A 16,524-nucleotide genomic window follows, 5' to 3' on the forward strand; every position below is an offset into this window, starting at 1 on the left:
TTTATCTACTGGCGGCTAAACATTGCAGTAACACCAGGTTTTTGTTCCCATTGTATGAGTGTGATCATGAGCATGGTTTTTAAATTTTTTTCAAGTGCAAGCATAGTTCTGGTTATGTGAGTGAAGCTTTAAGATGGCAGAATGTAATAAGACAAAAATGACAACCTAACAGTAGCTCCCACTAATGTAGGCATAAAAATCCACATAAAATGCACACAACCATACACCGTATCATACCTGTGTCCCAAGTGGTTTGGCATTCTGCTTTCAAAGATGTCCATGTCGCCTCCTGCGTCTTGGACATTGCAATGAAAATATACATCACAATATTGAATTTTATGTTGTAATATTTTCTACTTTTAACACATCAGATGCACTATTTTGTTAAATTGACATCATAGAATTTTGAATTTGTGAACATAAAGGTTTAGCTTAGGTCAAACTCGTCCTACAAGTGTGTATGTATACACTAATCTGTTGGTGGCAATACGCACAATTTCCTTCGATTATAATATCAGCCATCCATGACAGCAAGATTATTTTTATCGTAAAACAGAACAGCATCAAACATGGCATAGGACATAGACAGTAACGTTTTTTTTTAATTTGATTTTATTGGTTTTAACATGGAAACAAACAAGATGGAATACATATTACATGTTTCACCATAGTAAGCATGTGGTTGCCAGACATGAAAGGGACACATTATGTCAACTAGAAGAAGAGTCTCGTAACACATGTTACATTGGTTGTATCATAGTAAATCCATTTTTTTTTTAAACTTATGTTTATTGAATTTACATAAATAACACAAAAGAGATAAACATTGCAACTTAGAACATCCCTTCCCCCTCCCCTCCCCTCCCCTTGGATCGGATGAAAGTCATATTGTCCCGGGTTCTCATTATGCGTTGAAAATATCTGAAACTTTAATGTTGTGGGGACACCACTGTTCCATAAAGTCTGACTGTAGATATTGTAGTGTCCCTTCCCACTCTTTTGCAAACTTGTCTCCAGTTCCTTGGATTTTGTGGGTGATTTTCTCCATTGTTATATGGGACCATACTTTCTGTAGCCAAGTAAACGTCATTGGGGTATTCTTGTTTTTCCAATTTTGTGCTATGGTGGTCCATGCTGCTATGAGTAGTCCCATAAAGCTTCTCCATTGTGATGTGCGATATTGTCATGCTGTGTCATCTCTGATTCCGCAGAGCCACACCTCCTCCCCCATCAACCCCACATCTGGGAAAATTTTGCCCATTTCGTTTTTCACTTCTTCCCAGAATGGTTGTATGCCCCTACAGTCCCACCATATGTGCCTCCACGTTCCCACTTCATCGCATCCTCTCCAGCATAGGTTAGGTGTGTTTGGGTACATCGAGTGGAGCTTCTCTGGGGTATAATGCCACTGTGTCATGATCTTGACCCACATCTCCCTGGTTTGTGCCGATCTGGTCATTCTGGGGATCTGTTTCCATTGGTCTGCCCACTGACTGTCCGAAGGTTCCTTCCCCAGTGTTCTGCCCCATTTTATTCTGTATGCCCATTTGATGTTTTCCCCCTGTGAGTTTATGTATTTGTATAGCGTTGAGACCCACTTTTTTTCCTCCGTGTTGGAGATGTGTGTCTCGAACCCTGTGAGGTCCCTGGTTGCTGCCTCTGTGATCGGGGAGTTCAGCCAATGTTTTAGCTGCTCATATCTATATCTGTCCCTTCTGGATATATTCTTGCCAGTAAAGCAAGATTCCAGGGATATGATTTCTTTGTCTGCGAACATTTCCCCAATTTTAGTGATACCCACCTTCTCCCAGCTATCATATGCCCCCTGTTCCATCCCTGGTGGAAATGGTGGGTTTCTACTGATTGGTGTAAAGGGTCCTATTGCTGTGGACATTATGCCTTTTTTTGTTTGGGCATCCCATGCTTCTAGCATGGATTTCATAATTTCACTTATTCCTAGGTTCACATGTCTGTGCTGTCTCTGTTTCCAGAGGAGTTCTACCAGTGGGGTCCTCGCGACTGCTCTGTCTTGTTTGACCCATATCTGCTGTGGGTTCTCCCCACCCACTCCCTCAGGACTCTCAGCTGTGCTGCCTGATAGAATTTTTTGAAATGGGGGAGCGCTAACCCTCCTTCTCTGGTTGGGGCAGTAAGGACCATTCTGGCTGTTCTAGGCTTTTTCCCCTTCCATACAAAGGACAACACCAGTTTTGTTAATGATTTAAAGAACGAGTCTGGGACACCCACCGGGAGAGCCTGAAAATAATACAGTACCCTTGGGAGGACGGTCATCTTGACGGCTTGTATCCTACCCCACCAGGAAATCTGTAATGGGTTCCATCTGCCTAGCTCTTTTCGGATCTTTATGAGAAGGGGTGGGTAGTTTTCCCCATAGAATTGCTCTATTTTTTGAGATCCAATTATCCCCAGATATTTTATACCTTTCAGTGCAATCTTAAGGTCCAGAAGTTTTGCTTCCCTTTCAGTAAATCCATTTTAGGCTTGCGATCCTTACCCTCCCCCAACCCCCTCCTTACCGTGTTTGAGCATGTGTCCATTGAAAGTCGTTAAAGCATGGGAACTTCGAAAAACATTTTCCCCCAGATTTCCATTGTTTGGTCGGTCTGGAACAACCTGTTGCAAAGTTTGTCCAATTGTTTTCCGTCTATTTTTGCCTTTTCCTTAGGGCTCACCAGTTTCCTCCAGTCGACGCCCGGGGTCTGTTGTGAGATGTTTGCTTCTAAAGTCCATCCATAGGGCTTCACATTGGGCAGCTTTTCCATGGAGAGAGGCGGTTATTGTCTCCATCAGATAAATGTTTGTGGCTAGAGTGATCCATTCCTTCTTACCCGACACCGTTGTGGATTTCCATTTAATCACCAGGAGGGCCCTGGACGCTAGCAGTAAGTGGGGGGTCAAGCCTTTCACTCTGGTCCACTCATCTTCATCTTTTTCCAGTCCAAATAGTATTAGGTAGGGGTCGGGGTCTCTCTGAATGCCTTCTATTTCTTTAATCCACCCCAGGACCTCATTCCAAAACACTTTGATGTGTTGGCAACCCCACTACATGTGCCAATAGGTGGCTATTTCTCAGCATTTCCTCCCAACATGTTGGACTCCTTGTTTGGGACATTTTGGAAAGTCTAAAGGGGTTGTATTGCCATCTGTGTAAGAGTTTGATAGCATGAAGCTTGTATTGGCTGGATACGGACGTTCTGGAGGCTACCCTACACATTGTTTCCCATTGGTCGGGTGTATTTCGTCTCCAAAGTCTTTTTCCCATCTCATTCGCAGGGGTTCCGTTGATCCCTCTCCTGCCGCTATTAGTTCTTGATACATTGCGGATATGAGGCCTTTCATCTGGGATTTAGTCTAGGAGTTTCTCAAATGAGGTAAGGTCTGTTTAGTTTGTCTCTCCATTCTGCCTTCGTTAAGACCCCTTTTTAGTTGGATGTACTGAAATGTGGATAGGGTGCCTATACCTAACGCCTCCGTCAGGTCCGGTAGAGTGATATACAAGTCTTTCTTCAGCAGCTGTCCTACCCTCTCCAAGCCTGCCTCTTACCATGTTTGAAACCTGCCCACATCCGGTATGTTGTAGTTTATGCCGGGTGACCATAAGTGACTGAGCGGGGACGGCCAGGTGGTGATTTTGCGCATTTCTTTGCCTGGGCGCCTTATACTCCATATGGTGCTCAGGATGGGGTGGCCTTTAATTTTCCGTTGTACCCTTTTGTGCGGGGTCCATAGCCATTCCGATACTTTGGCAGGAAACAGTGATTGTCCATTTGGACCCATTGGAGGTTATTATGGTCTGAGGTGTGGGATCAGGACGCAAAGCTGGGCAGCCTTTTAGTAGGTTCTCAGGTCGGGGAGCCCGACCCCCTCCCTTGTTCTTAGGAAGCGTTAGTGTATTGTATGGGATTCTTGGTTTCTTCCCCTGCCATATGAATCTCATCATGATCTTTTTGGCTTCAGTAAAGAACTCTTTGGGGACCTCCACCGGTAGCATTTGAAATGGGTCAAGAAACGGGGAGGGCATACCATCTTGCATTTATTCAGCTGAGCCAAGAGATCGTGAGCTTTTCACCATCTTTAAAGATCGGCTGCGAATCATTGGAGTAGTGAATGAAAATTGGCTTCAAAGAGGTCATTCAAGGTTGTAGTAATCCGTATGCCCAGGTATTGGAGTGCGGCATGTTCAAGTTTAAGGCCCAACGGGAGAAATTTGGGATCATTCACTTCTGCGGTTCCCTGGAGGGGGAACAATGTGGATTTAGCTCTATTTACTTTTAACCCAGAGAATTGGCCATATTCGTCCATTAGTTTGAGGGCGTGGGGGTTGGTTATGTGGAGGAGAATATCGTCTGCATAGGGGGCTATTTTGTATTCTGTTGGCCCCAGCCTTATCCCCTCTGTCAAAGGGTCCTCATTCTTTGTGCCAGGAATTCTAGCGAAAGTGCAAATAGAATTGCAGAGGGGGGGCTTCCCTGTCTAGTCCCACGTTTCAATTCGAACCACCTGGAGTATTCTCCATTGACAAATATTGCTGCCATAGGGCCTGTGTATATTGCTCGTATCCCCTTTCTGGTTCTCGTGCCTATTCCCACCTTGTGCAGCACTGCTCCCAGAAAATCCCACTCCACTCTATCAAATGCCTTCTCTGCATCTATTGACAGTAGGACAGGGTCATTGAGAAAGTTATGGGCTGCATGGATGAGGTGTAATGTTTTGTGCATGGAATCGGCTCCCTGTCTCCCCAGTATAAACCCAACCTGGGCTGGATGGATTAAGCGGGGCATTAATGTTTCCAGTCTGGCAGCCAATACTCTTGCATAGATTTTGGCGTCGAGATTAAGGAGGGGAAATAGGGCGGTATGATCCAGAGCACTTTGGGGTCTCTTCCTTCCTTGGGGATCACTGTTATAAGTGCTTTTTTAAAGGAGTCTGGTGCCACGCCCATTTCTATAATTTTGTTAAATAGTTACTTTAGGAAGGGTGTTAGTTGTTTACTAAAGGTTTAATAGAACCCAGCAGTGTACCGTCTTCTCCTGGGGATTTCCCTAGTGTTAGCCTTTTAATTGCATCATGGATTTCTTGTTCACTAATTGGGGAATTGAGGAGCTCAGTTTCTGCTTCCGTTATTGTAGGCATGGTGATCGGGGATAAGTATGCAGTTATATCTGAGTGGTCAGAGGTTGTTTCAGAAGTGTATAATTTCTCATAGAAATTGGCAAAGGATTCGGGGATAGTGCAGGGGATCTGGGCAGAGGGGGTGGAGTCCTCGATTATTTCGTTTACTTTGCGCTCTGCCCTTTGTTCTCTGAGCCTGGCAGCTAGTAGAGCGTCGGCCTTGTCTCCTTTTTTGTAGAATTTGTTTCAAAAACTGCTTGGTCCTGCTCCAACAATCGTAGTTCTTCCCTTTTTTGTAGGGCTATTTTCATTTTGTCTGGGTCTACCTCGGGATCCCTCCTTATCTCTCCCTCCAGTTGACATAATTCGGTCTTTAGCCTTTGTTCTATGATCTTCCGCTCTTTTCTTGGAGGACCCCTTTCGTATCAGAATACCTCTCCATGTGGCCTTCCCAGCTTCCCTGATCATCTGTTTGGAGACCTCCCCATCATTATTTATCGTAAAATATTCGATTTCGGTCTCCATGGTAGTTTTGAAAACCTGATCCTTCCAGAGGTTCTCGTTACACCGCCACTTTCCTCCGTTAACAGGTAGGTCCACCCAGGTGATATCGGCCAGTACCATGTCATGGTCGGACCAGCTTATCGGGACAATGTCCGAATGGTGTGTAGCGGCTGTGAGATCATTTGAGATATATGTAATCAATACACGTAAATGTGTGATGGGGTTGGAGTAGGTGTATCCACTTTCGGTGGGGTGTATGATTCTCCACACGTCTTTCATGTTATACAGTTCCATCATTGCTGTCAGTTCGGTACGCTCCCCCTTATGTTGTTGGCTCAGTTCAGGTCTGCCCGGTTTCCAATCTTTGTACGTGTCAGCCCATTGGTTGAAGTCCCCCTCCCAAGATGATATGCCCAGTAGCTTCTAGCATTATTTTAGGGATTGTTTTCTCAAGAAATGCGACCTGTCCAGAGTTAGGCGCGTATACAGTGTCAATAGTCACCTGAACTTTTGCTATTTTGCCTGTTATGAGCAGAGTACGGCCCCCAACGTCAGACCATATTTTGTCCACTTCAAATTTGAATCCTTTCCTGAGTAGGCTTCCAACACCGTTTCTCCTGAGCGGGCCCGAGCCCCAGAACTCCAAACCTCCCCGCTTCCCCAGGCTGCTCCGCTCCTCACCCTTAGCATACTTGGTCTCCTGCAGGAGGAGTATATCAATATTGGATCTGTGGAATTCCCTGAGAACCGGGGACCTTTTAGTTGGCGAGTTCAAGCCTTTCACATTAATAGTTCCGACCCTGAGCGAGTCCCTCGTGTGATCATTTGGTATCGTCATTGTTGGATCGGTCACTTCAGGTGGCCAGACCAATGTTTGATTCTTCCTTCCCATGCTGTCATTATTATAGCGAATTCGTTTAGACGTTGGTGCTACTGGTTTCAAGTTCATCTTCTCCTGTCCCCCCCCCCCCCCCCCTTTCCCTTAGTCCCCACCTCCCTGAGTTGATGGTGTTCAGGTGAACCCAAGAACTGAAGATGTGCTGTTTTCGACACCTTGACAGCGTCCGATTCGGACTTGGTGGAAACGTTCAGTCCAATATCGGACCACCAGTGGAGACCGTTACCTCACGGTCCCATCCGTATATACTACCGTAACATACCATTGCTGGGGCGGGGACACTCCTTAATGTCTCCGATTCAGATTAAGTATTCTCCAAGTCCTCCTAGCGGGTCACTCTTGGTATTCAAAGGGACATGGTACAGGTTGTTTAAGAAAGGCCGCCCGCATTATGTATGTTCTGCAGGGCACGGGCAAGGTGCAGCGCTTCTGGAAAAATCCTGGGTGAGGGGGGGGGAATCCCCCAACAGCGTGCCTTGCCTGATTTAGATGCTATTGTGGGGTTAACTGCAGATGCTGGCTGATAGAACGTTCAGGGGAGCCGCCAAGACCCCACCCCCCCCCCTCACTGGATTATTACTTCTATGGCGTGTCAGGAATTGTGGCAGTGCGATAGTAAGGCTCGTATCATCGTTGTTTACCTTGACGCACAGTCTTGTATACGAGGTATGCGCTCCACTGTTGTGTTCGGGGCCCCAGAGATTGAGGCCTGTGACATCTGCAGACTGTTTCTTTCTCCGTCCTTTCCCTTCGCTCTGCTCTCCCCCTCCTTCCCCTTCCTGTTCTTGTCTTCTGCCTACTCGGGCAGTATTCAGGGCAATCGCGCTGTTGAAGCGCGATTGCCCTGAATTGGCGGGAGGATGAGTCCTCTGATTGTGTGCAGGTCTCTACCTGCTTATCGCACTCTCCCTGAAGCACCAGTCCCCGGCGCTGCGCCTGCAGGGCCTCCCGCATATAATGTGGTCCCCCAGCAGGGGATGGAGGGAGGCGCTGGCGTGTGGCTGTCTTGTTCAGCAGTTGATGGCGTGGGGTGATCCCGCGGCTCAGCGGGTGGTTGAAGAGGGAGGGGGTCACGTACCTTCTTTCCGTGTGCAGGTGCTTCCCATGCCCCAGTCGGTGCCTCCCTCGGCGCAAGCACGGGGGAAACAGCGCTGAGTGCAGTGACGGCGACTCCACTGGCCCCACCGTAGCAAGAGGCAGATGTCTCGAAAGGGGGAGGCAGGGCAGGCTCCGCAGGTCTGGCGCTTCTCGCTAAATGTCCCCGACGTCTCGCAGGATTCCGGAGCGCCTCAGGGCCATCACACATGGGCTCCCCTGGAAAGGCACTTTTCTCAGCCTGCCAAGCTCTGTTTTGGATCGGGTTTTCCACGGGTGTGAGGGGGGCACTTCCAACAACCACTCCGTTATTTTGAGTGGGGTGGGGGTCCCCAAGGTGGGGGCTCAGTTCACCTAAAGGACCTATGACGACAGAGTTCACACAGAGGGAGAAGTCATCCGTGCGCCCCCCTGGTGGCCAATCGACAACGTTTTTAGGATAAAAGTGTAGTAATGAAGTATTAATGCATAATTTTAAATTAAAAACCTGTCATTGTGACACAGCATACCCGATCGACAACCAACATCTCTGTGCATTCAGTTAAAGTTCTACATTTTGCTGTTTAGCTCGGTCGACAATATATAAAAAGTATCAAGATCTTCTAAAGTTCCACAAACTGCTCAAGACTTTCCCTTTCTCCTCTTCCGCCCCCACCCCACCCTCATGCTAACTTGCCTCTGGGACTGGTGGCTGGTCCCTTCAGAGTCCAGACCAATTCCCCACCAGTCTGCCCTACATTCTTTGCCAGGACTTGCCCTCGGGCTCCCTTTCTCAGTCTATCCTCCCTCCCTCCCCCCTTCCCCTGGCAACTGCCACCTTGGCCTGCCTAGTACTTCCCTGTCCCCTTTCCTGGGGACACCCCACTCCTGCACTTCCTCCTTCCCCCTGCACTTAACACCTTCTCAAGCACTTGGACGTTAGGATTGTCACAAGGCCAATATAACTGTTTTGTTCTACGTTCATGATCCCCCTCCCCCCGATCCCTCCCGTCTTGTCTTGTTGCACTTGTGTATAGGCGCCATACATATGTCCAATACATTTTAAAAATGACTGCAAACATTTTTTTTTAGAATTTGCTATGCTGTCATTCAAATGGATTTCTAGAATCTGGCCTGTTAGGCAGATTTTTGGTGACCATCCTAGTTTGAACAGGGTAACTGAGAGGTTAGCCAAAACCCAATCAAGGGAAACGTGGCGTTCAGTCAAGGGTATTTTCAGAGTGTAGTCTGGGTTCCACATAGCAATGTATAAAAAATAAAAATATTTTATTCTAAGCCTTTACACTCGCTACAAAAATGAAACTAGCCGTTGATATCGCACAATACTCGAACATATGTACATTCACCATAGGTTCTTAAAATTGATTCAAATAACTTGATCAACACGGGAAAGTAAATTATTGTCGTAAGGATGGAACTAAGCCCGAAGAAGAATGGGGACTTGTGCCCAAAAGTCACAGGAGCAACAATGTTTCTCCCTAGAATGGAGTTGCTGTAGGTAAGTTCTAATTGTTGTGTTGGTAAGTGCTCAGAAGATATTCAACAATGTAACTAGGCAAGTCAATTGAATTCGTATCTTTCTGTAAATACCATTGAGATCTGACGGCCGTGGAATAGAGGATTAGGATACATGAGGACTGGTTATCAATGTTCTATGGTGGATGGGGGTTAGGGAGAGGGAGTGCTTTGTGTTTACCCCCCAAAATGACTTAATGTATCTACTGGTGGTTGCTGCAGGTTGGATTTCCTGCTGTTGTTTGCAGTGAGAGGTGCCCATAAGCTGCAGGTGCACGTAGTCTTCCACGCTGGTCCTGATGCAACCTCTGCCGGTGGAGAAATGTAAGATTCACCTATGCCGGCATCCCCAGGACACTTCACAGGGCAGTGTCGGGAGAGTTCCAGTGACTACCACTGCACACAGATTGCAGCCTTTCTTCCAGTCACAGTTGAAGCTTCTCTAGGATAGGATCCCTTGAGGCTGGGATGCTTAACTTGGCTGGGAAAGCGACTTGTGCCACAAGCTGGCAACCATTGAAGGTCCAGGTGCAACCACAGAACGTTGATGCTTGTGAAGAGGTAGTACACTAGAGAGTTGGTCAGTCCACTGGGTGGTCCAGGGACACTTCCAAAGGTTCAGAATGGCTGGATCCTCCACAGCGTTGAGAATAGTTGGTCCCACTAGTCCACAGGCTGAAGCACCACTCGGGGTCTTTGGAGATCAGGTAGTCCAACTGGGCTTCACTGGTCCAGACGCAGGAAGGGCTGCCATGCCTCTTTGGTAGTCTTCTTCGCATCTTCAGTCGGCTCGTCATCTACAGGGGAGTCTTTGCCCCAGCCTGAGCTGCAGCCATTTCTTCAGGGGTCCCCTTATCCAAAATCAGCCTGCAACCAAGTCCAAGCCCAACAATGGTAACTATTTTCAACATTTACACTGCCAGTAGTTGTATAAAAGACAACTATTCGTTTCACTCATGCCCCACACCTCTACTCGCTGGCTCCACAGATACGGAATGCGACTGTACAGTCCCACCCATTTCCTGTGACTCTCACACATTACCTTGTATGGTATTTCCAGGCAAGGCATGAAAAATATGACCAAAAACAGGAGCAACTGACACTGCCATTTTAGGGTACTAGCCACGTATACTAGCCATACTATGTAAACTCTAATGTGCACACTAGAAATAACGCAAACATTGTAAAAATAGATCTGCTTCACCAGCTTGTCTTTAGGGAATCCCAGTGATTTGACCGAATGGAAAAGTATCGAGGCTGAAATATCCGAAAACAAAGTGCTCGAATGAACAAAAGTTCGAACACTTTGTTTTCGGACATTTCAGCCCCGATAATTTGTTAAAACGCACATTCTCTCACGCACACCCACAACACACCCATAACACCCCCTGCCCCCCAGCATACCCCCACCCACACCACCAATATAAAGAAACCTCACCTTCACCTTCACGCTGGTTCCTGCAGCGCCAGTTCCCTTTCACTTCTGTGATTGGGAACTGGCGCTGCAGGGTCCTTCGTTTTAAAAAAAAAAAAAAAAAAAGACGGCTGCAGGGGTGTCCCCCACAGCCCCCCGCTCACTATACCATAAAGTATAGTGAGCGGGGCAATGCGGGGGATACCCCCGCAGCCCCCGTTTTTTTTTTTTTAATGCTACCACCAGAGGATCGAACTTTTGGTGTTCGATCCTTTGGTGGTAGCATTTTTAGAACTTTTCGTCGTTTTTTTTCGGTCATTTCGACCTAAACCGTCTTTAGGCACATATAGAAGTAACCAAACATCCCAAGTGTAAAAAGCTAGGGTGATGCAAAGTATCCCTGTTGCACTGCATTGTAAAATGCCATGTGCATGGTTAAAAAGTTACAAAAAGGAAAACGGGTTCTCAGTACTAATAGTCTGATGGACTACTTAGTTTCCCCATAACAAATGAGCAAAGGTTAAGGGAAGTTAATTTATAGGTTTTACTTCCGTTCGGAGCAGGTTCAAAAGTAAAGCAAAAAAGATTAGCGAAATAACTTGAAAGTACTTGAAAGGCCTCCGTTTGCGCTGTCTGATGAAAGGCCAATAATGAACTTAATTTATGAACTCTGCTAGTTAGGTGGGTTTAACATGCATTTCTACTAAGGTTACTGGCACTGGAAATCTGAAACGTGAGAACTCTGACAATCGATGCATAGAACAAGTGGCACAGTAACATTAGTCAATTTAAATGAAGAGTATAAACTAGTTTTTGGATGGATCACATGCATTCTTCATGAAATGGAAGAGGACTGCAGACCAATTTGAAGTTTGCAACATTTTGTAGAATGTTCTAGAAACCGACAAAGCATAATGTATTCAAAACTGCATCTTGCTTACACACTTACCTGTGTATATTCTGAAATATAGTGGGAACCGCAGTAACCGGAGTCTTGTCTTGGACAAGCTTTTTTTGTAAATTGAACAGAATTGCACATTTCGAGGGTGGGGAGGGGCAGGGGATGATTGCTGCTCACGCAGACACTTTTGCCTCTCAAATCTGCAAAGACATGATTGCTACAGCTGTCCACTTTGGATTGTAGAAATCCACAGTTTAGCAACCAGTCTCTTATCTCTCATCTTTTTGGAACATGTGGAGCACTGTACTGGTTTCTTTGTAGGAGTAACTCACAATACAGGACGGTATCTTTGAAATGTTCTGAAAGGGGCATTGAAATTGCAGTATGCCATGAGATGAAATGAGTTATCTGCAGCAAGTTCATAGTAATACAATTTATAAGGTTTAAAATGAATGTTTTTGTGCTATGATACACTTTTTTCAAAGGAACAAAAACGGGATGAAAGATCAAAGTTTGCTAGGATTATTAACACAACATGAACAAAGATTGGAAATGGCTGTATGGCGAAGACGAATTAATGAATTCATGAATTGTTTTTGTTTTTTTTTGTGTGCTTTTAATTCAAAATATAATACTGCGTTTTTTGGTTCTATGTCTACTGTATACTCTTAGATCCGAGGGTGTATTTGTGAAATGTGGATTGGTTTGGATAGTGTCTGTTGGAGCAGGGAATGGTGACTAGAATAGCAATAGTCTGTGTCTACACTTGGAAAGGATTTGGTATTAAAGTTATGAGGCGAATATTTGCTTGTGGCAATCATTGTTGAATTTAGTTTATTCAAGCAGTCTGCAATCAATTGGCAAGAGAAATCATGTCTCTTGTGTCCCGTTTTTTGATCGACAGTGAAGCTTGTATTGCTAAGTTTACAACAGTGAATGTCAAGAGGACAGGTATGGTTTACTCCAGGACTAGTAGAACCATTGTCGGATCCATGACACATTATTCATCTCATTCTAGTTTGAATTTAGCAATGTCAAAATGATATGCGGAGACATGTCTAGTCAGCAGGACCGATGACGTACGGCTCATTAATCAAACAGTGCAAAGGAATAGCTTGAGACACACTGCATTGGCCATTACGTCAATTGTCACAGCAGGGCCAGCGTTTCTTCCTCCTGGACTAGTGGCGGACCAACCTTGTTAAATAATTCAAATAAAATGAGCACACTGTTAAGTATAAAAGAGAAGGTGGTCTCAAAAGGAGGTCAATCAAACATATGGCTGTGGAAGACGAGCATGCTCAACCATGTTTGAAGCATGCTTGATTCAAGATTGCATATAGTTAGACTTGTATATTGGTAGACTACAAAGTTGTGTATGATCAAATGGATGTTGTGCTGTTATTTATGAATAACATTGACAAGTGGGTAGACCAAACCATAGAGGGGAAATCTGGAACTTATTTAAACCATCCACACCCCAGGTTTGGCATCTGCAGCTCAACAGTCCCATGAATGAACCATGCCCTTTCGTGCAGTTCAGTAACCTATAGTGTACAAAGGCTGATCTACAAAATCCCTTGCATTACATTTCAAAAGTGATCTAACGCTAATGTTTATTTCAAAATATTTTGTAATATATTAGACTGTTCCTGGCAATATAGACGCATGTGAGCCGTGGCTGTTATTTACATGAACCATATATCCTATTTCTTATATAAAAATCACAATCTTTTAGTGATGTGGAAGAAATGGAATTTGTTATGGCATTTGTGGTATCGCAACAGCATTTTGAAAAAAACATTCTACTTTAAGAGAACCCATTCTACCATACAAGCGGAAGGGGGGAGGGGGGTGAGGGGGTGTCGCCCGCTCCCTTTGTAGGGTAGGAGTCTGCAGTCGCAAGGCAGGAATTGTGGCAGGAAAACATAGATGTGCAACAGGGGCAAAAATTAAAGTTGCAAACTACTGGCCAGCCTTAGTCACTTGCCATCTCAATTTTATACATACACATAGCACACCATTTCTTACTCGCCAAGAGTAAAATATCACTAACTAGCTAATGGCGATTGCAAATTTCGCATCTTATGTGCAATCTGTGATCGCTGTGCGCCTGCATTTCTTCATTTGGAATTGCAGTTTACAGAATTTTCCGTGGCGCAGTGATCACATGGATCCATTTATGTGCATGTCTGGTCTATATAGAATGTTTCTGAAATATATCAGAACAGCATCTATCGACTTTGGTTCTTTATGTTAATGTAACTCTATTTCTCATCTTGTTCGCTAATGGATATTTGGATTTATAAACTTGCATGTTGATGAGCTTTAGACCATGTGCCTATGGTGGCCCCTTTTTGACATACATTTTGTGATGGAATTTGGGCCGTTGGCACATAATCTCGAGCTTTTTCAGAGCAGACTAAAACGAACACAGTAGAGCATGAGGAATTGGATCCCAAATACAAAGCTGTAGCATTGGAAATGTAATTATTGTATACAGTTTCCTGCTTCATGGTCCCGTTTGTCTTCGAACCCACTGTGTTGACCAAACACATTGGAAACTCCTCTGATATCTCATACAACACAAGTTACGTTATCTAGACTTGTACCGTGCACTGCTGCCACTTGGTAGTCTCTTGGTGCCCTGGCGGATCTGCAATGGAAGGTGGTTTGGGGAGAGTGCTATTGAGGGAAAAGAGCAAGGGAGTTTTGATGTGCTGTTGGCAGTTTCAGTTCGTAGAAACCGGTCACTGAGCATTGGTGCGCTTTTGGTTGTTTATCATGTGGTGGTATTACTGTGCATGGGTGCTTTTTGTGTATTTGTTTGGTTTCAAGTTGGGTGTTTTGGAGTGTGTGCAGTTTGTGGTGTGGTAGAGGTAGGGTTGTGGTTCGTTTATAACAGCCAACTTGATCCACGTCGTGTACGCCGTTGGTTGTGGGCGGCAGTCCCTTTCCGCATTTTTTACTAGTTATGGGGAGCCTGATTTTGTTGCTTACATGTATTCTTCGGCTTGGGTGGTAAGTAGGGGTGTCACGGTATTAGTTTTAGGACGGTACAATAACCTTCTTGCCAAATGACGGTATATCATGGTTATCGCGGTATAGCAGGTGGAGTTAACTAATCTTAACAAATATTTTCTAAAAGGTCATAAATTGTCAGATTTATCATCACAAACAAAACCAGGAACCCAGGGCCAGAATTGGGCTTTTCAACATACTTTCCACTGAAATGCCACCCCTTGCTTCCACCAAACACAAAAACACGTGTGGAGAGGAGGAGGGGCAAGGGGAGCCCTGCTGCGACTGGCAAAGCAAACTGAATAGCTTTTCTTAAGTGGTCATTTCGGCTTTTAGCCCCCCCACTGGCTACTGGTGAAGATGAACATGTTGCCATCTTGATAACCTGCATGCCACAGATCAATGGAGTCTGATGGTAGTATACGCTTATGCGCATAAACACACACACACGCACTCTTTACGTTACAGCCTTTAGTTTACTTGTGGGCCAAAAGGTGTTCAGTAATCACGGACATGTTACACTTTGGTATGGCAGCAGGGAAATACCCACAGAGATGAGTAAATTTCGCACTGTGACTTATTATATGTAAATTCAATGATGGAACCAGGGAAATCCCCCATTGTCATATGTTTAGAAAACATTATCCATTATAAATATATAAACCCCAAACCGCCAACCCAAAGTAAACCCTTTTCCTTCTTGGCACTGTATTTATTCTTCCTATTGCTAACATATTGATTTTGTGTCAGGCACGTGTGGTTTATGGAATGGCATTAAAAACTGCTCCAACTGAAACTACTTGGCAGACGGCACATCCAACAGTGCAAGACCAAGACTGCGCAGCACTTGCTTACTGCAGCCTTTCCAAATCAGATTGAAAAGCACACTTAACGGTATGAACGGTATACCGGTATAAACAATGTGACGGTTATTATTGTTCAATTAAGTGGTTCACGGTATCTTTAACGGTATACCGTAATACCATTACATCCCTAGTGGTAAGAGCCATTTTATTTAGCAGCTTCCTGAAATGTATGTGGTCCTATGTTGTACATGTTTTCTTGGGGGGGGGGGGGGGGTGATGGATGTCGTTGCTGAATAGAAATGTTCGTGTTGGTTTGTAGATGATTTTCTACTGTATGAATTCTGCACCTTGGCTTTGCATTGCTGTTAGTGTTTTGAAGGTGATTCGCTTTTAGACTGGTAGCCAATGTAGTGTCCTCTGGTATGATATGGTCTTTTCAGCTGAGTTTAAGGAGAAGCCTTTCAACCGTGTTCTGTATTCGTTGTAGTTTCCTCAACCGGTATTCTGGCTTTCCGAGGTAGATGCTAATGTCAAAATATATTCTTGACATAAGAGATTCTTGTGAGTTGTGTGTGGAGAAGGGAAGTATCTTTTTGATTGTGTGCAGAGGAATAAGCATTTTTTTAAATTATCTCGTAGACTTGTGGCTCATGTTGGCTCGTCCATTAGGATTCCAGGATTTTTGACGACTTTGGATGGTTCTGGTGTGTTTTCCAGTTCAGTGGGCCATGGTATGCAATGGTTGGTCGCCTGCTCATTGGGTGTAATCATGATTTCCGTTTTGTGCTGGTTGAGTTTAAGGTTGTTGCTGGTCAGCCGTTGGTTTAGTTCTTTGAAACAGTAGTGTGGGGTTATCCTCTACACTGGCACTGATTTTTTTTTTTTTTTTTTGTAGATATTGGTGTATGCGTAATTTTGTAGCATGTGAGGCCGTGCTTTTTGAGGAGGCTGATACGGGCCCTCTTGTAGAGGTTGAACAGTAGTGGGGACAGCCCTCTGGGAATCCACCTCCTGTATTCTGAGGTGTAGATTTGAATGCTGCTAGTCATGCTTCTGTTCTGTTGGGAATGATTTTAGCCAGAGAAGGGCTGTTGCTAATTTCCCCCCATGCAAGTTTTCTAATCTTTTGATGAGGGTATTGTGGTTGACCATGTCGAAGGTTGCAGAGAGATAAAGAAGTATTAATTCAGAGTTTGTGTTGGTTTTTAGATCATCCCATATAGATAGCAGTGCGGTC

At 44.9% G+C, this 16,524-nt stretch overlaps 1 protein-coding gene across 1 annotated transcript in view; it reads left to right on the plus strand.

Moving 5' to 3' along the window:
- The window catches only part of PSMD11 (proteasome 26S subunit, non-ATPase 11), a 996,429-nt gene that overhangs the window by 32,959 nt on the left and 946,946 nt on the right, over positions 1-16,524 (plus strand). The gene's annotated exons all lie outside the window — the stretch shown is intronic.

This window comes from Ambystoma mexicanum, chromosome 13 (genome assembly GCF_040938575.1).
Source record: "Ambystoma mexicanum isolate Mex_15411 chromosome 13, UKY_AmexF1_1, whole genome shotgun sequence".
Taxonomy (NCBI): Eukaryota; Metazoa; Chordata; class Amphibia; order Caudata; family Ambystomatidae; genus Ambystoma; species Ambystoma mexicanum.